This window comes from Salmo trutta, chromosome 21, assembly GCF_901001165.1.
Source record: "Salmo trutta chromosome 21, fSalTru1.1, whole genome shotgun sequence".
In the NCBI taxonomy this organism is placed as follows: domain Eukaryota; kingdom Metazoa; phylum Chordata; class Actinopteri; order Salmoniformes; family Salmonidae; genus Salmo; species Salmo trutta.
The window spans coordinates 1552588-1572869 of NC_042977.1; the positions used below are offsets into that span (position 1 = coordinate 1552588).

At 43.0% G+C, this 20282-nt stretch overlaps 3 long non-coding RNA genes across 3 annotated transcripts; 2 read left to right on the forward strand and 1 right to left on the reverse strand.

Annotated features, from left to right (window-relative positions):
• Positions 1-7302: 7302 nt before the first annotated feature.
• Positions 7303-9514, reverse strand: LOC115156510 (uncharacterized). The gene is made up of 2 exons (XR_003868250.1): positions 9255-9514; positions 7303-7641 (listed from the first exon to the last, which is right to left on the reverse strand). It is a non-coding gene; the product is annotated as an uncharacterized LOC115156510 (long non-coding RNA).
• Positions 7916-13130, forward strand: LOC115156508 (uncharacterized). Its single transcript, XR_003868248.1, has 5 exons — positions 7916-8005; positions 8254-9091; positions 10097-10255; positions 12422-12550; positions 12829-13130. It is a non-coding gene; the product is annotated as an uncharacterized LOC115156508 (long non-coding RNA).
• Positions 13131-15601: 2471 nt separating this feature from the next.
• LOC115156509 (uncharacterized) lies at positions 15602-16386 on the forward strand. Its single transcript, XR_003868249.1, has 2 exons — positions 15602-15872; positions 15959-16386. It is a non-coding gene; the product is annotated as an uncharacterized LOC115156509 (long non-coding RNA).
• Positions 16387-20282: the final 3896 nt, after the last annotated feature.

Consider the following 20282-nt stretch of genomic DNA (forward strand, 5'->3'; position numbering starts at 1 on the left):
GCAGCTGGTGGCCACACTAGATACAGACTGTTACTTTTGATTTTGACCCCCCCTTTGTTCAGGGACACATTATTCCATTTCTGTTAGTCACATGTCTGTGGAACTTGTTCAGTTTATGTCTCAGTTGTTGAATCTTGTTATGTTCATACAAATATTTACACATGGTAAGTTTGCTGAAAATAAACGCAGTTGACAGTGAGAGGACATTTCTTTTTTTGCTGAGTTCATGTACATGTAGGTAGATAGAGGTAAAGTGACTATGCATGGATTGTCATGCCCTGACCTGAGAGAGCCGTTTTTCTCTGTTTAGTTAGGTCAGGGTGTGATATGGGGTGGGCATTCTATGTATTTTATTTCTATGTTTTGGCCAGGTATGGTTTCCAATCAGAGGCAGCTGTCTATTGTTGTCTCTGATTGGGAACCATACTTAGGCAGCCCTTTTTCCCTCCTTGAGTTGTGGGATCTTGTTTTTGTGCAGCTGCCTTTGAGCAGCCCCAGAACGTCAAGTTTCTTTCTGTTTATCCTGTTTATTGTTTTGTTCGGTTTCACTTCTAAATAAAGGATGTGGAATTACCGGCAAGCTGCGCCTTGGCTTATTTATGACAGGGAGTTCGAGGACAGTGATCGTGACATGGATGTAAAAAGGGTGGAAGGGGTGGAGACAATGCAAGTAGTCCGGGTAGCCATTTGATTACCTGTTCAAGAGTCTTATGGCTTGGGGTTAGTAGCTGTTAAGAATCCTTTTGGACCTAGACTTGGCGCTCCGGTATCACTTCCCGTGCAGTAGCAGAGAGAACGGTCTATGACTAGGGTGGCTGCAGTCCCTGGCAATTTTTTGGGCCTTCCTCTGACACCACCTGGTGTAGAGGTCCTGGATGGCAGGCAGCTTTGCCCCAGTGATGTACTGGGCCGTACACATTACCCTCTGTAGTGCCTTACGGTCGGAGGCCGAGCAGTTGCCATACCAGAAAGTGATGCAACCAGTCAGGATGTCCTACATGTCAGGGGATGCTATTCACAAGGACATATTGTTCTGTCTCACAATACCCGAGCATGAAACGGGGGATGTTCGGTGTGCTGCGTGGCTATATTGACGAAAAACAGATTCCATGGGATCAAATGGTGGGCTTTGCACAGATGGGGCTCCATCTATGGCAGGATGGCGGGCAGGCCTCCGCAGTCTAGTTATGAATGAGTCTCCCTCTGCCATATGGATGCATTGTTTGATACACCGAGAGCAACTGACAGCAAAAGGGCAGATCAAATAACTTGGAGATATCTCCCTCTGAGCATTAATGCTGTGTTCAAAACAACTGGGAACTGGGACCTCAGAAATCTCAGACTTCAGTGCGTTCAAGAGAACTCTGGGAGAAAAACGAGCTCCAACTGGGAAAAATTATTTTGAATGGCCATCCAACTCGGAATTACAACTCGGGAACTCGGGCCTCTTTCGAGAGCCCCGACTTTCTAACGTTATGATTTGACCTCATCTTTTCAGAGTTCCCAGTTGTCTTGAAAGCACTATAAAACTCATGGTACCCTTTGCCTGCTCATATCTGTGTGAAGCTGGATTCAGTGCTCTCGTCTGCATTAAAACCAAATATCGATACAGGTTGGATGTGACAGCATAGATGAGGTTCGCACTGTCGACTTTGAGAAGCTCTGATGCGACATGCATCAAGGAAACCTATGTCGTTAGTGGTGGTGAGATAAGATACATTGTCAGACTAATTTGCCCCACATAGCCCCACATTAAAAGTATGTGATGGTGAGTTGAGTAGACAGAAAATAATGTTACAATGTTTTTCAATTGACATACCCCCCCAAACAAGTAAACATTGGCTGTCAATTACACATGGTTGGGGTCGGGAGAATTTTCAGATATCAAAATGGGGTCATTGGCCACAACAGTTTGGGAACCCCTGCGATAAACAGTGTCACCATAGTCAAGAAATGTCTGGAAAGTTGACTGTACAATCTGGTTCCTGCTGTTTAGGAAGAGGCATCATCTATTTCTATAAAAGAAGCCTACTTTAAATCTCAGCTTCGTAACTAGCTCATTCATATGTTTTTTAAATGTCAAATTACTGTTATTCCAAAAGCAAAGATATTTCTAGGCGGGAACCTGCTCGGTGAAAGAACCATCCAATGCATAAATGTGTAAGCCATCTGAAATACTTCTAAGAGAATTAGAAAGCAGCATACACAAAGACTTTCGTCAAGGTGACAAAATCAGTTTCCAGCTCCAACATAGCCTAGTCAGCCATAGGGGAAATCGTGTACATAATAGCATATGTAACAGTGAGCTCTGATAACTCATATTCCTATTTTTGCAGGTGTCCCTTGGGCTTTACAATAGCGAGAGATGGGACAGGAGGGAAAATTATTTTGTTTTTGAAAACCCTTTTCTGTAGGCTATTCTTCCATGACTTTATCGGGTTGTTCCTTGCCAGTATCTGCTTTCCCACTTCGTGAAAATGTCATTACAAAAATGGTTAGGCCTAAAATATATGGTAGGGTAACTGTAAGTCAAAGGAATCAGATCCAACGATGTTTAGCCATAGTGGGTAAGAGGCTGGTCCATGGGTGATATGCGTGACAAGAGTGTTTGGATGTTCCATTCAGTTTTGAAATGGGGACTGTACTAACGGCCGATGTGACGGATGTCTAGGGATCATAACGTGTAATCGGATTTGATTTATGCACGCATCCACCCACGTCACAAGCACTAGGTTAGTAACAGAAGCATACATTTTTTTTATAGACTTGCCTCTACGGGATCGGTATCCCTCCACTGGGACGGTTGAGCTAACGTGCGCTAATGTGATTAGCATGATGTAAGAAACAAGAAAATTTCCCAGGACATAGAAATGTCTTATATGGGCAGAAAGCTTAAATTATTGTTAATCTAACTGCACTGTCCAATTTACAGTAGCTATTACAGTGAAAAAATACCATGCTATTGTTTGAGGAGAGTGCACAACAACAAAAAACTTATCACGGCAACCGGTTTGATACATTCACCTCTGAAGGTAAATAATGAATGAAATATTCAGTAATCTTGCTCTGATTTGTCATCCTGAGGGTCCCAGAGATAAAAATGTGGCATAGTTTTGTTTGATAAAATACATTTTTATATTCAAATGTAGAAACAAAGTTTGAACCCCTGCTCTTTTGAGAGTACTCCTGCTGGAAGGAGTCTTCTGAATTGGGCTCTCCAAAGACTGACCGTTATTTATTCTTATGGTCCTCAATGATCTCCGCAAGTCTTTACATAAAATAATCATTAGTTGAACCGTTGTCACCGCACTGTTACTTAACCCATCCTTCATGAACAATTATAACATTTAAGACCAGTTCAATACAAAAAAAAAACCTAGCATCAATGGGACTGAAATACTGACCCAATACTGGAATGGAATTTATTTCCAAGCCTTTAATTCTGCCACATTCCGTAGTGCTTGAAGAGAAATTAAAAAGTTGCCAGAACTGATTTACAGTACAGGTGTTCCTATTTTAGAGCAAAATTTGACATTTGTTAGCTAAACACGATATGAACATGTTGCTTTTGTCACGCTCGTCGTAGAATGAGGAGACCAAGGCGCAGCGTGCGTAGAGTTCCACATGTTTAATAAAGGCAACTCACCAAAACAATACAGAACAAATGAAATGTGAAGTCATGGCGTGCATAACCTGCACCTACACATAAACAAGATCCCACAACTCAAGGAGGGAAAAATGGCTGCCTAAGTATGGTTCCCAATCAGAGACAACGATGGACAGCTGCCTCTGATTGGAAACCACACTCAGCCAAAACAAAGAAATAGAAAAACTAGATTGCCCACCCCACATCACACCCTGACCTGACCCAACTAGAGGAAAATAAACGTCTCTAAGGTCATGGCGTGACAGTACCCCCCCCCCCCCAAAGGTGCGGACTCCTGGCCACAAACCTGAACCTATAGGGGAGGGTCCGGGTGGGCATCTATTCTTGGCGGCGGCTCTGGTTCGGGGCGTAGCCCCCACTCCGCCCGCTGATCCCCCCGCTTCTGTGTCGCTGGAGGAACCAGACCGTGGATCATCGCCAGCGGCTCTGAACTGCTGATCGCCGCTGAAGACTCTGGACTGCAGGCCGCCGCTGAAGACTCTCGACTGCAGGCCGCCGCTGAAGACTCTCGACTGCAGGCCGCCGCTGAAGACTCTCAGGAGGCCGTCTCATGAGGTTCTGGACTGTAGGCCGTCTCATGAGCTTCCGGACTGTAGGCCGTCTCATGAGCTTCCGGACTGTAGGCCGTCTCATGAGGTTCCGGACTGTAGGCCATCGCTACAGGCTCCATGCCATGGATCATCACTGGAGGCTTCGTGCCATGGATCATCCCTACAGGCTCCAGGCCATGGATCATCACTGGAGACATCATGCCATGGATCATCACTGGAGACTTCGTGCCATGGATCATCACTGGAGGCTTCGGACCATGGATCATCACTGGAGGCTTCTTACGTGGAGCCGGAATAGGTCTTACCGGACTAGGGAACGTCGCTGGAGGCTCCGGACTGGGGAACGTCACTGAGAGTTCTGGACTAAGGAATGTCGCTGGAGGCCGGGTGCGCAGGGCAGGCACAGGGTATACTGGGCCTTGGAGGCGCACTGGAGGTCTGGAGCTTATAACTGGCACAACCCGTCCTGGCTGGATACTTCCTTTAGTCCGGCAAGTGCGGGGCGCGGGCACAGGACGAACTGGGCTGTGCAGGCGCACTGGCGACACAGTACGTAGAACTGGAGCAGGATATACTGGGCCATGGAGGCACACTGTAGGTCAGGAGCTTATGGCTGGTACAACCCATCCTGGCTGGATACTTGCTTTAGCCCGGCAAGTGCGGGGCGCGGGCATAGGACGAACTGGGCTGTGCAGGCGCACTGGCGCAGGATATCCTGAACCGAGAAAGCGTACTGGAGACCAGGAGTGCTGAGCTGGCACAATCCTTCCTGGCTGGATGCCAACTCTAGCACGGCAACTGCGGGGCGCAGGCACAGAGCACACCGGGCTGTGAATGCGCACCGGAGATACAGTGCGCATCACCGCATAACATGACTGACTGTTCACATGCTCCCCACGGTAAGCACAGGGAGTTGGCTCAGGTCTCAAACCTGACTTCGCCAATCTCCCCGTGTGACCCCCCCAAATTTTTTGGGGGGGGAGCTTCCTCTCGGACTTCCGTTGTTGCCGTGCTAGTTCCTCATAGCATCGCCGTTCTGCTCTCGCCGTATCCACCTGCTTCCATGGCAGGGTCTTGTCCCCTGCCATTACCTCCTCCCAGGTCCAGAACATCCTCCACTCTCTCTTCTCCCTAGCCCAGGATCCCTGCTCCTCCTGGGCATGCTGCTTGGTCCATTTTTTTATGGTGGGATCTTCTGTCACGCTCGTCGTAAGAATGAGGAGACCAAGGCGCAGCGGGCATAGAGTTCCACATGTTTAATAAAGGCAACTCACCAAAACAATACAGAACAAACGAACCGTGAAGTCATGGCGTGCATAACCTGCACCTACACATAAACAAGATCCCACAACTCAAGGAGGGAAAAGGGCTGCCTAAGTATGGTTCCCAATCAGAGACAACGATGGACAGCTGCCTCTGATTGGAAACCACACTCAGCCAAAACAAAGAAATAGAAAAACTAGATTGCCCACCCCACATCACACCCTGACCTGACCCAACTAGAGGTAAATAAACGTCTCTAAGGTCAGGGTGTGATAGCTTTGTTCTCACTGTTTTATGTTTCTCTACCTCTTTTTTTTTCTTGTCCTCATCCACAGATTTCAGTAGGAAAGAGACAGAGACAGCGGGATATACTGAAGACAGAGAGGAGACTACACACAAAGAGAGTGAGTGGAGATCACACAGGAAGAGTTTTTTTAAGAGCACAATGTTTTGTTCAGAATCCAATAAATTGTCCTTTCCAACCACCTCTGTCTGGGGGTGAGTGAATTTGTCTGGCAATCAGTTGGAAATCGACCAAAATACCCAGTGGGCAAAATGCCTTAACCAATAACAACACCACAGACACAGCAGGCATTTCTTGATGTTCTACTCTTTCCGATCTATATGAAAGTACTTACATGGCCCTATCGGTGCTTAAAAGTACCTTAAATACTACTATAGATGTATTATTGCAATATCTTGGCATTAATTGTGTATTTTGTACAGTTTTATCCTAAATATTTATACAATTTTAGGGGCACGACCCCCCTCAGTTTCAATAGGTGTGACCCATTTGGGCTATTGACCAAAAATCATGGCAAGCTTTCAATTACTACAGAATTATACAATCAAGTAATTCAGTTTGAAGATGAAGAAAACTTGGTAGATAATGGACATGATGGGACGCTATCATCCCATCATGTCCATTATCTGCCAAGTCAAGTCATTTAATGTCTATCAGTCATGTCACTGTCTATCGGTAACTATTGCTTCATAGTTTGTTATCAGGGAAAGTTACTGTCAATTAAGACAGTGTAAGAGCACAGTCAAAGTTTCTCAATCTTTTCTAAAGCGTGAGAAATGAAAAATCTTCATAATAACTGGTCATAATGTTTTCACTGGGGTTTATTCATAATCATTGTCTCAACATTACTCAATTCATTGTATTGTCTCAACAGATTTACCAGTTGGCTTTTTAAAAAGCCAATTTCTAGCTTCATTGACTGGATACATTGTTTAAAAAAACGAAATCACAAAACTATTTACCCTTTATTGGTCCTGAAAAAACCCCAGAAGTAAAGCTATTTTGGTGGTAGGTATGAATAAGCCCTACTAAATTATAGTTTGACAAATGGGTTTTTAATATCCAATTAGATGGTAACGCTCCAGCATCTCTCCCCCATCTCTCCTATGGATCATGTTCGGCACCTGTTCCACACAATGCTCCACTATCTGAGCTCTTCCTTCATAAACACATGGTGACTACTTTCAATGGACATGGGTCAACAACTGCACTAGGATTAGGCCTTGTTCAGGTTGATACCCAATACCCTTATCATATAGATGCTTCCTGCCCAATGAAGCTCATTTGAGTTCATCCATCAGATGCTTGGACTCTAGCTCTGACCATTTCAAGGTAAGATTGTTTCACTGTATGATGAATGCATTGTGAAAATGTATGCTTTCAGATTTGTAAACGACATATGCATGATACTGACATCACCCATCTTTTGAAAAAAAAAATTGTTAGGACAGCAGCTAATACCAGTTAGATTGTACATCATGAGTGGATTCAACAGACAATCACCCTGGAGTCTAATGTCTGAGTAGGAATAGTTATTTATTTGTATAAGACACTTGCTGCCACTCTGAAAATGGACATGGGCAAATTGGAGAAGTGCATGCAGTTGTCTCAACCCCCTAAACAGAAGCTCACTTCACACCAAAATTAGTGGTGTGGTGCCAGAAATGAGACTGATTTGTCTCATATCAGACTAGACGCTATGATCTCCCATGCATTGTTGTTGCAGAATCACAAACGCTGTCTTTTCCAGGGGACAAATGCGCTTGGGGCATGAATAACATTAGTGGAGCATTTAATATTTTCTGTTCCGCACCATGCCAAGTTAGAGTGACAGGTGAGCTGATCTGTTTGAAGTCCTAGAGAGAGAGAGAGGGAGAGAGAGAAGAGAGTCGCAGGTCAAAGAGTTTTCGAGCAGAATTGTTATGAATTCCCTGCAGGTGACTGTTATCAGCACCTCACAACCCTGATCTGCACACTCCACTCCCCACCCCCCATGACTGGAGCCTGAGAGTCTAGGGGGTACCATAAACCTGCCTCTCAAACACTGTGTGGCCTGGGCCCTGATAGGTTGCTAGGGAGGTTACTAGGGGGACGGACATCTGCTGCAGGCCACACAATACTTGCAGTCTCCCTCAAGCAGTGGCAGAGAGCAACATCTCTGTCTCTGCCCATCAACAACTGGACACACTCTGGACTTGTGGAATGGTGTGCGTCCATAAAGTGAGTGTGTAACATGTATATAATTATTGCTTGTTGTTCTTTATAGTACTACTATTGCCTATTGTATGTTGCCCCTCTGTGTTTACTGTGTTGTGTAATACTCTTGCAAAAAGTTATCAACGTGAGGGAATTTAGTCTTTTTCTCACCAAACGTTTTGCCTAAATCCAATGATGGGTTGAATGTTTTGGTTGATTTCACGTTGAATTCACATTAGTTCACAACTCAACCAAATGTCAATCAAAACTAGGTGTTGAACTGACGTCTGTGCCCAGTGGGAGTCCTGTCCTGAAAAATGAACACGTTGCAGGTGGTTGCAGGAATGCCATAAAGCATGGGTGAATCAATTTTTTTTATTCCTCACAGAATCATGTGGCGAGGAGATAGGACAGAAGGAATCAAGGAAATACAATTGAGATTCACCCTTTAAGTGAATATAACCCACATCCTATCTAGTGAAAGGATTAAACCAAGGCCTCATACCTTTTAAAGGGTTAATAAATTGTGTTATGATAAACTGTAAGGTCTCCTCTCAGGATACCTCTGTGTGTGTGTTAAAACCTGTTTTGAGTGATATGCCCTGCAGACACTATCAGAAGGCGGAAACCGCCTCTGCTCATACTCCTCCTGTCTGGGTCCCACCGTGACTGTCTGAGGTTCTGAGAATACGACTGGTTTTCTGAGAACACAAGGCCACCGCAGACCTGATGGAACCTGCCACCTGGCAGAAGATGCTAAGACTTATCTGTTGTGAAATGTCAATGGGGAGGCTATATAAGTTGCAGGATGTCTTAAACACCTTGCAGAACTTGGGGAGAACTATCATATACTGTACTCTGTACCAACTTCTGCCTACAATTGTATTACTAAAGGAGAATCATAATACTTAAACAAAGAGTCTGTTTCCTTTCTATTACCAATATATACGTTTGATAATTATATAGACCTGCTCATCTGTTGAAGAAATTGACCAACACTAGTCAAATAATCAAAGCAAAATGGTCAAATTTACAGATGTTTTCTTTCATTATTTCAGGCATAAATCATGTTTCTGACATGGATTGTTAACCTATCTACATTTCAAAACAGTGAGTAACGTACATCCAATCATTTAAACAATATAAATGATAGAGGCCAGGCCTACTGTTTTGTGGTGACAAAATTGTGAGTTAGATAACTAAATGCATGTGTAACCAGTTATTTTCTGACTAAAAACATTCTAGGTCATTGTCTTGCCAGATGAAACATTACCTGAACACGACAGCCATAAATGTCTTTCTGCATGTTTTCCTCAGTCATTTCCGACAACTCCATATTCTCCATATCCCAGAGATGATGGACCTAAACACAGATGATCTCCTTATAGTTAAGATTGTAATCTATGTCCCAGAGACGTACAGTCCAGGCTTTACAGAGGGCTGGTTTTCCGGACACAGATTAAACCTAGTGCTGTACTTAAAAGCATACTCAGTGGAGATTCTCCATTTAGGGACGGTTTCACAGACACTGATAAATAATAATAAATGTAACTTCGATAGCACTTTTCATAATAGCAATCTCAAAGCTATTAAGCTTAATGCTTTGCTTGACCACTAGGCAGGTAGCCTAGTGGTTAGAGCGATGGGTTAGTAACCGTACATTTGCTAGATTGAATCCCTGAGCTGACAAGGTAAAAATCTGTCGTTCTTCCCCTGAACAAGGCAGTTCCTCGGCCTGTTCCTCGGCCGTCATTGTCAATAAGAATTTGTTCTTAACTGACTTGCCTACTAAAATAAAAAGTAGCAATCTCAAAGCTATTAAGCTTACTCCTGTAGTTGCTGACATTCGAGGTCAACTGGTTATCACATTCGGTGTCATAATACAAGACATAATCTGAGTTGAGTGCATGTTGGCTCCCCGGCGAGCTGTGAACGAAATAATTTTCTGCTCCACACGCCTCCCCTTGCATTCCAAGGTTTCCTATCTAAGATTATATCTGTTCACTTACCGATGGCCACAAGCAAAATTAACCCACTCCCTTCCTGCGCACTCTCAGATAGATGCCAGTTTCTGTTTGACTAAGGTGGTTTATGTTTGTCTTTTCTCTCATTCAGGCTGTCTGGGGTTGCGTTTTACATTGATAATTTCCCTGCACTGCTGAACTTCGCACTCAAACTACGGTGCGCCACCAACCTCTGCTCGCATGACATGGACGATTACGGATGCTCGTGCAGATTCGCAGCAGAGGGACAGCCCGTGGATGCATTGGACAGGTAGGATACATGGCGGGAAGGGGCCTGCTGGAGGGAATTGTCAGTTGGTTCAGTCTAAGGTGAAATTGGAAAGTTAAAGGGACATTTGGTCCCGTGTGGCTCAGTTGGTCGAGCATGGTGTTTGCAACGCCAGGGTTGTGGGTTTGATTCCCACGGGGGACCAGTACGGGAAAAAAAAAAAAAAATGTATGCATTCACTACTGTAAGTCGCTCTGGATAAGAGCATCTGCTAAAGGACTAAAATATAAATGTAAATGTAAAATTTCACTCAGAAATGAAAGTTATTCAGATGTAATCAGACATCAAAAGTAGAGTAATGTTAACATGAAACCAAACTTTGATTTCAAAATGTAATGCTCCTACAGTATAAGCCAGACAGCAAAAATAGTGCTGGTGGTAGACAACTGGTGCCAAAATCATGGCTCTCCAAGTAACTGCTTTTTAGGGTCTGTCTGAGATGGTCAAACAAATCTAGACCTCTATTTATGGAATTTATAATTGGAATGATAGAAATGAATGTGCCTTGAAATTGAGGCCTAAATCTAGCCTATATCAAAATGGATATATTGCCTTCCAGGACTGCTTTGCTCTACTCGACCCAATCAGGTATTCTACTACCTTACCCTACTGGCCAGGGTAGAATGGAGCAAACAGCAAACCTTACTTCATGTCGATATAGTTCCAGAACTCTGGCAATCAGTTCCTGTATACTCCTGATGATGTCGGCAGGAGAATCCCTTTGAGCTACTTTGTTTGTTCCAGTGTGTATTATCATCAGCAGGTGCCCACTTTCCCCCGCAGATACTGAAGGTGCTGCTTTAGGCTGTGCTGCAGTGTTGTCCCTGTATGCACCCACACATGTGCTCCCAGTAGAGCATTCTCCACTCCATGCAGGATAGAGTCCAAGAGGACACAAACCTTAAGTGCAGTTAGGTAGTCAAAACATTTAGCTCATTCGCAAGGCATAGAGTTTGGCTAGGTAGAGATTTATTTAAAAAATAATAGGCTATATGGAGGTCACTCACTAGCATTAGGCCTCCCTGAATCATCTTGGGACATGCGGGCATACTTTCCTTATGAGCAAAAGACGTTGAACTTTGTTCACTGGGTTTGATCAGCAATCCTTGATTGTACTTGTAGAGGTTTTGACTTAGGCACTCAACAGAGGGGGTAGTTGTCTTGATGTTCTCTGAAAACTCCTGCTCTAGTCAAAGCGGCTGGTCCCTTCACATGTAAGGCAATGGCCGCCGGTGACCATAGCAACGAAGTGAACAAACATTATCGTTGGTCAAATCAACTCTATTATTGGGTTGAAAACACGTATTATATTATTCCCACTCTCCAGATAGTGTTATACACACAGAAGATGCTATCAGACCGTGACTGCTAAGAACTGCAGATAGGAACGTGTAAGCATTTCAAAGAACTTCACCTACTCTAAGGGAAACACCACCAACTGTGGTAAAAAAAGTTAATCAGCCGTACCAGTGACTGTCCGGGAGGTGAGTTTATTGTCTCTACCTCGTGTTGAGATTCAGCGTTCAAACCACTTTGACCGTGAGCTGCAGCTCTATGTCTCTCTGGTCTGATATGTTAGTTTCGTTACCCATCATTTATGCAGTTTGTTCGAGAGGGGTGTTTCCGTCACGCTGACATGTAAAACTCTCTCTTATGGCTCCTACAATCATGTCCCTCTCTTAACAAAAACACTTTCTTAATTGTTCATATTTCATGCACAACACATAGGATGGAAACTTCGTACATGTAGTGGGTTTACTTTCCAAGTTCAGTATTTCCTTTATACCATTTTTAATGTCATCACAAAATAACAACCAAAACTACGTGTTCTTTAGATTGCCTCTGACCATTCCCCACTTTCTCTGTTAGAAATATTGTTCCAGTTTTCACTTTAGAACGTGTTTCAGCAGGAAAATTCTGTGAAACAAAGGCACATTCCTCTGGTGAACACTAGAGAGGGAGATGCTGAATGTTCTGTCCTTGATTTACAACAGGGTGTAAGTTGTTAAACCCCACCAGTTCCCTCCTTCTGGGGGTCTGGTTGAAGTCATTCATTGCAAACTTGATCTGACCTACTTGGATCCTCACAAGACAGTCATGACAATATCAGAAGTAATCCATCAAACTAATGTTCTTTGATTCCCACAGATTCCTCTAATGCCAGCAGCAGTTTTGTGAATGTGACAGGGCTGCCATTGAGTGCATGGTTCAAAAGCCCCTACAACTCTGCCATGACAGGCCTGGCTGGACAATACTGTTCAATAGAAGAACAAACAGGTGCTTCCTGTTTTTTTAACAGCTCCCGAGTTATGCTAATAGCTAATCTAATTGTTCCAGGTGTGCCTGCTTTGTATTGTAGTTCTTTGAACATGAATGTGGAAGCGTGCTGTTTTCACATACCGTATGTAAACACTAGTATGGTGCTGGAGATAATTAATATGAAGTTGAAAAGTGGTGTAATTTCCCTTTAAACTTGATTTAGGTCAAATATTCTAGATTTAAGTGTTACACCCCCCTCACTCTCCCTACCTCCTTCTCTGTGTTTGTGCTTTTAGTTGCAGATTGGGGACAGGTGGAGCTGATTGGGTCGTTAAGGTGACAAGTTGCACCTGGGTTTGGGATCAACTAGGAGATAAAAGTTTCTGGTGCCCAGTCCTGGCTCTCTCTCCACAAGCACTGTTTTGATATGGTTGATTGGTTTTTGATTAGGTGCACCCTTCAACACTTACACACATTTGACCTTCATCATGCATCTCCATTACACCCCTCACATGCCTACTTTCACACTTCACAGGTTAGTTTTCCTCTGTGGTTTTGTACTTTGTTGGTGGTTTAATAAATATTTTTGTTACTCTAACTGTCAACGTGTGGACTCCCTTGCTTGTCACCATCTAAGAGCCAGGTTATGACAGAAGTAAGACAATTATAAACTAAATGTACAAAACATTAGGAACACCTGCGCTTTCATGACATAGACTGGCCAGGTGAAAGCTATGATCCTGTATTGACATCACCTGTGAAATCCACTTACATCAGTGTAGATGAAGGGGACGAGACAAGTTAAAGAAGGAGCCTCCTTTCTTTTTGATGCACAATTTAACCTCTTTTACCAAAGAGCACCTGCTGTCTACCAAAACCTACTATTGTGTACCTTAGCAGTGCTTCCCTTTTTTCTACAGGATTTTTAAGCCTTGAGACATGGATTGTGTATGTGTGCTATTCAGAGGGTGAATGGTGAAGACAAAATATTTAAGTGCCTTTGAACCGGTATGGTAGGTGACTGGCGCACTGGTTTGAGTTGATCAAGAACTGCAACGCTGCAGGGTTTTTCCATGCGCAACAGTTTCCTGTGTGTATCAAGAATAGTCCACCACCCAAAGGAAGTCCAGCGAACTTAACACAACTGTGGGAAGCATTGGAACCAATATGGGGCAGCATCCCTGTGGAATGCTTTCAACACCTTGTATAGTCCATGCCTGACAAATTGAGGCTGTTCTAAGTTTAAAAGGGGATGCAACTCAATATTAGGTAGGTGTTCCTGATGTTTTGTACACTCTATGTACATCCACTGAATTATGCTTCCTTTACTCATCTCAGTCGCCAAATAAATTGTTAAGTTGCCTGTTAAGTTTATGCGGAGAAGGTGGAACTCATTCCGGACTCTTTTCTCATGTCTCGCTTTGTTGTCCAGTGTTGCTGAATAATGAATTGATGGTCAGTGAGGTCTTCAATGTTACAGGTACAACAGAGTGCTGTCAATTCCCTTCTCATGAAACTAACAGCTAGCTAATAATAAAAGTCCACCAGACCGCATCTCTTCGTCAATATGCTTATAGAAAAACAAGTAGAGTGATGTCAGTCTTCATTAAAGATAAGGTAAGATTGGGCTCCTGAGTGGCGCAGCGGTCTAAGGCACTGCATCTCAGTGCAAGAGGTGTCACTACAGTTCCTGATTCAAATCCAGGCTGTATCACATCCGGCTGTGTTTGGGAGTCCCAAAGGGCGGCGCAAAATGGTCCGGGATAGGCCGTCATTGAAAGTAAGAATTTGTTCTTAACTGACTTGCCTAGTTAAAATAAAGACAGTAAGTCCAATCAATCAAATGTATTTATAAAGCCCTTTTACATCAGCAGATGTCACAAAGTGCTATTCAGAAACCCAGCCTAAAACCCCAAACAGCAAGCAATGCAGATGTAGAAGCATGGTGGCTAGGAAAAGCTCCCTAGAAAGGCAGGAACCTAGGAAGAAACCTAGAGGGGTGGCCAGTTGTCTTCTGGGTGTGCCAGGTGGGAATTATAAAAGAGTACATGGCCATTTAAGGCCAGATTGTTCTTCAAGATGTTCAAATGTTCATAGAATACCAGCGGGGTCAAATAAGTGAGTGCAACAGGTCAGTACCTCGTAAGTAAATGTCAGATGGCTTTTCATAGCCAACAATCCAGAGGTCGAGACAGCGGGTGCGGTAGAGAGGTCCGGGTCAAGGTAGCACATCCGGTGAACATGTCAGGGTTCTCCAGCCGCAGGCAGAACCGTTGAAACTGGAGCAGCAGCACGACCAGGTGGACTGGGGACAGCCAGGATTCATTCAAAATTATATTATGCCTATCTTTCAGATCTGCCAACCAGGCTCGGTGGGTGACAGGTAACCATGTTTCCACCAAGCTGTTCAAGGCCTGGAGTGGCACGCTGGAACTTCCAGAGGCTTGTAGACCTGAAGCAGTGTGATGTGATACAGGTAATTATCACACACATATACACACACTCAATCACTCACTCAGTTTTGCTGTATAATTATTTTAACTTAAGAAAATTGTTCCTCTCTCTTTTAGCTCAACCACAGTCTTCACAGCTGGAGTCGTGTGCCCTGCATCTGCTAAACCGGCCACGAAAGGTGATACAGGTAATTATCACGTGCATGTATACACACATGCACACTCTCCCTCACTTGGGGCTCTATTCAATCACATCCACTTTAGCCGACATCCACATAGCGGTTGTTTTGGCGGTGTCGGAGGTGTTAGAGCTGTCAAATTCACAAGCGGCTCCTGGCATTATGCCTGAAGTGGACATCGCATTAACAGAAATCTCATGCAGCCCTGTTTACAAGTTAGAACACTACAATTTGAGATGTAATCTACACCTCAATTAGGCTGATAGAAATCCTCATTATTTATATTAATGATTTTGAATATGAGCGTCATTATTTCTATATAACCTACAGTTTCTCGTTCTGAACTTGTAACGCGAGTAGGACGGGTGTGGTTTTGTGACAATGATCAAGAGCTGCTGTTTAGTGATTTGACAGATCTAACGCAGTTAAACCTCAGACACGGCCAAAACATCCGCTATGTGGTGTCAGCTATCGCAGGTTAACACTTGATCTGATTGAATCTAGGCCTGACACTCATTCAGTCTGTTTAGTTGTATGATTACTGTCAGTTAATAAAATTGTGCCTCTCTCTTTTAGATCTGCCAGCCCCAGCAGTTCAGCTGCAGTCACAGCAGTCCTCTGCTGTGGTATATAATTTTCCGGCTGCACCAGTTCCTACTACACTGGCCGTGAAGGGAGAAACTTTTGAGGATTCCCAGATGGATACAGGTCATTCAGAATTATATTGCATATGCTCACTCACACCAACAGATGTACACACAAACATGTTGTCACTTTGTGCATCTTTCTTTCAGATCTGCCATGCACTCCACCACTGCCTGACAGCCTATCGAGACTGACAAAGCAGAGATGGGTGGCTGACAAGGAAAAATAAAACACAACATACACACACAAACTCACACACATTATCCACAATGTAAATAAGTTGTGTTTATTTAATGTTTGCTCCAATTTATTTTAGGTTTGGAGATATCTCCTCCTTCATATCCATTCTCAATATCTACATAATTACTCTAAATATCTATCAAATCAAAGTGTGATAATATTATAAGACTATGGCTTAATTTGTACAGTTTGAGGAAATTCTGTGATCTTTTTTCTGAGTTGAAAAACATGCCTCCCTCTCACACAAACATTAGACCCAATGTAAATACATTGTTTATTTTATGTATGCTCCATTTTATTTGAGGATTGTGTGCAATAAAGTACATACACAGTTGAAGCAAAGGTTTGGTTTATTGGATATTTCTCTGATTAAAATGAGTGACCAAAAGGAAGTCGGCAGACCTGCAAACCTCTGGAAGTGTGTGCAGGTTTTGTCATCTGGAGCTGAAACAGGGCCCCAACAGTCCTCACATATGTACAGGAGTGGCAGTCTTGCAAAAGTATTTTTTTATGTACCAAGGCCATGACCTGGAGGGAGTTCCAGACCTCCATTTTTTTATGAAGTAGAAAAGCAGAGATTGGTGGCTAACAAGAAAAAATAAAACATACACACATTTGATTAGTATGTAAATATGTCGATATATTGTAATTGATTATTTTAGGATTGGAGATATCTAGGCATACAGATTGACCACAATGGACATGCGCAGTTGTGCTTACTCACAGTTGGTGGAAAGGTCATGGTTCAGAGAGATGGTGGCTGACAAGGAAAAATAAAATACAACATGCGCACACACACCCTCTCTCTCGCTCTCCCACACAATCTGTGTGCTTTTGTCTGAGTTACAAAACATGACTCATTTTAAGTATGCTCTATTTTATTTGAGGAAAATATATGCAGTAAAGTACATTCACAATTAAAGCAATGTCTTTGGTTCTTTGGCTATTTCTCAGAATACGTGTGACCAAAAGGAAGTCGGCAGACCTGCAACCTTTGGAGTGTGTGCAGGTTTTTCATCTGGACCTAAAAAATAGAGATGGGGAGGGAGGGGAGGTAGAGTGCAGTTTAAAGGTTTAGCATAACTGACATAATTCTATAATGAATACATATTAGAATAAAAGTGACCAATAGTTACTGTATTGTGATTTTTTTGGTGTTTTATTTAGTCAACAATTAGTACCCCAAGGAGGGATCGATCTGGTGTCTCAAAAGCAGCAGAAAAGATCAAATAAGGTCACCAAAATTTCCGTTACGGCTACACAAGAGCGCCTCGTTAGTGGCAGGCGAGAATTCTACCACTGAACCACCAATATATATATACTGTACCAGTCAAAAGTTTGGAAGCACATGTGAGCACACAGTCCTGGTCATGTGGATTGTTGAAATGCTTGCTGAAACGCCATGAAATCCCCACAAATGAACTTTTAACAAGGCACATCTGTTAATTGAAATGCATTCCAGGTGACTACCTCATGAAGCTGGTTGAGAGAATGCCAAGAGTGTGCGAAACTGTCATCAAGGAAAAGGGTGGCTACTTCGAAGAATCTAAAATATTAAATATATTTAGATTTCTTTAATAATTTTTTGCTTTGATACTATTTCCATTTCTTTAGATATATCCATTATAAGGATCCTGATAAATGAATTTGCCTGGCTCAGAGAAGCTGTCAGTCTCGTCAGGACATGTTCAATCTCTATGGCATGGTGGAGACTGCACATTGCTGCACAGGTCGAAGAGGCAGGTAGCAAGGTTTAGACCCCTCAAACAACTCTGAACCTTGATGCTAGCATGTTTTCATTGTTCCCCTCTAATAAGGGACTGATTTAGACCTGAGACACCAGATGTGTGCAATTAATTATCAGGTAGAACAGAAACCAGCAGGCTCAGACACCTCGTAGGGTAAGAGTTGAATACCCCTGGTTTAGACAAACCCGAACTGTTTCAAACAAAATGTTAGGCCTGAAGCATGGGGAAACAATGTCTAGACACTTTTTTACAGGGGAGATATGGGTTTATGAATAGCCTGGCTGGGCTGTGGGACAGTGGATGCACATTGATAATTCAAATAGAACTGTTAACAGGAATAACCTGGGGATTGTGGTGAATAACTCCCTGTTATCAACCAATCAGCATGCAGGATCTAAACAACCCATTTTATAATGGGGTTTATGACATGTTCAGTGTTTGTTTTTTTCCAGGTCAAATGACAAAATACATATCTTTTACAGTTATTTGCCCTGGTTGTGGTTGCTAATGTTCAAATCAAATCAAATGTTATTTGTCACATGCTCCGAAATACAACAGGTATTTACCGTGAAATGCTTACTTACAAGCCCTTAACCAACAATGCAGTTCAAGAAAGAGTTAAGAAAACATTACATTTCATAACACCTTACCCAACACATTCAGTGTGTTCCCTCAGGCCACCACTCCACCACCACATTCGGTGCATTCGGAAAGACCGCTAGACCCCTAGACTTTTTCCACACTTTGTTATGTTACAGCCTTATTCTAAAATTGCTTAAATATGTATTTTTCTCATCGATCTACACACAATATCCCATAATGACAAAGAAAACACTGTTTTTTAGAAATTTTGGCAAATTTATTAAATATAAAATATATATATATATTTTACTTAAGTATTCAGACACTTTACTCTGTATTTTGTTGAAGCAACTTTGGCAGCGATTACAGCCTCGAGTCTTCTTGGGTATGACGCTACAAGTTTGGAACTTCCCATTGGCACTTCCCATTCTCCCATTCTTCTCTGCTGATCCTTTCAAGCTCTGTCAGCTATTTTCAGGTCTCTCCAGAGATGTTCGATCGGGTTCAAGTACAGGCTCCGGCTGGGCCGCTCAAGGACATTCAGAGTCTTGTCCCGAAGCCACTTCTACGTTGTCTTGGTTGTGTGCTTAGAGTCATTATCCGGTTGGAAGGTGAACCATCGCCTGAGTCCTGAGCGCTCTGGAGCAGGTTTTCATCAAGGATCTCTCTGTACTTTGCTCTGTTCATCTTTCCCTAGATCCTGACTAGTCTCCCAGTCCCTGCCACTGATAAATATCCCCATAGCATGATGCTGCCACCACCATGCTTCACCATAGGGATGGTTTCCTCCAGTCGTGATGCTTGGCATTCAGGCCAAAGAGTTCATCAGACCAGAGAATCTTGTTTCTCATGGTCTGAGAGTACTTTAGGTGCCTTTTGACAAACTCCAAGCAGGCTGTCGTGTGCCTTTTACTGAGGAGTGGCTTCCTTCTGGTCACTTTACCATAAAGGCCTGATTGCTGGAATGCTACAGCGGTGGTTGTCCTTCTGGAAGTTTCTCCCATCTCCACAGAGGAACTCTGGAGCTCTGTCAGAGTGACCATCGGGTTCTTGTTCACCTCCCTGACCAAGGCCTTTCTCCCCCGATTGCTCAGTTTGGCCAGCTCTAGGAAGAGTCTTGGTGGTTCCAAACTTCTTTCATTTAAGAATGATAGAGGTCACTGTGTTCTTTGGGACCTTCTATGCTGCAGACATGTTTTAGTACCTTTCCCCCAGATCTGTGCCTCAATACAATCCTGTCTTGGAGCTCTACGGACAATTCCTTCGACTTCATGACTTGGTTTTTGCTCTGACATGTACTGTCAACTGTGGAACCTTATATAGACAAGTATGTTCCTCTCCAAATCATGTCCAATCAATTTAATTTACCACAGGTGGACTCCAATCAAGTTGTAGAAACATCTCAAGGATGATGAATGGAAACAGGATGCACCTGAGCTCAATTTCGAGTCTCATACAAAGGGTATTTTATTACATTTCCAAAAAGTCCTAAAATCTTGTTTTTGCTTTTTTTATATATATATATTTAGGACTAACTTATTCCTTGCCTCCCATTCTGAAACTAACTGCAGCTCTTTGTTAAGTGTTGCAGTGATTTCACTCGATGTAGTAGCAGACTGTATAATGTTGAGTCATCCTCATACATAGACACACTGGCTTTACTCAAAGCAATTGCCATGTTATTAGTAAAGATTGAAAACAAATACATTAACAAAAACAATAGACAACTTAACATTTACATACAGTGGCTTGCGAAAGTATTCACCCCCCCCCCTCCCCCTCCCCCCTTGGCATTTTTCAATTTTTTGGAATTAAAATATATTTTTTTGGGGGGGGGTTTGTATCATTTGATTTACACAACATGCCTACCACTTTGAAGATGCAAAATATTTTTTCTTCTGAA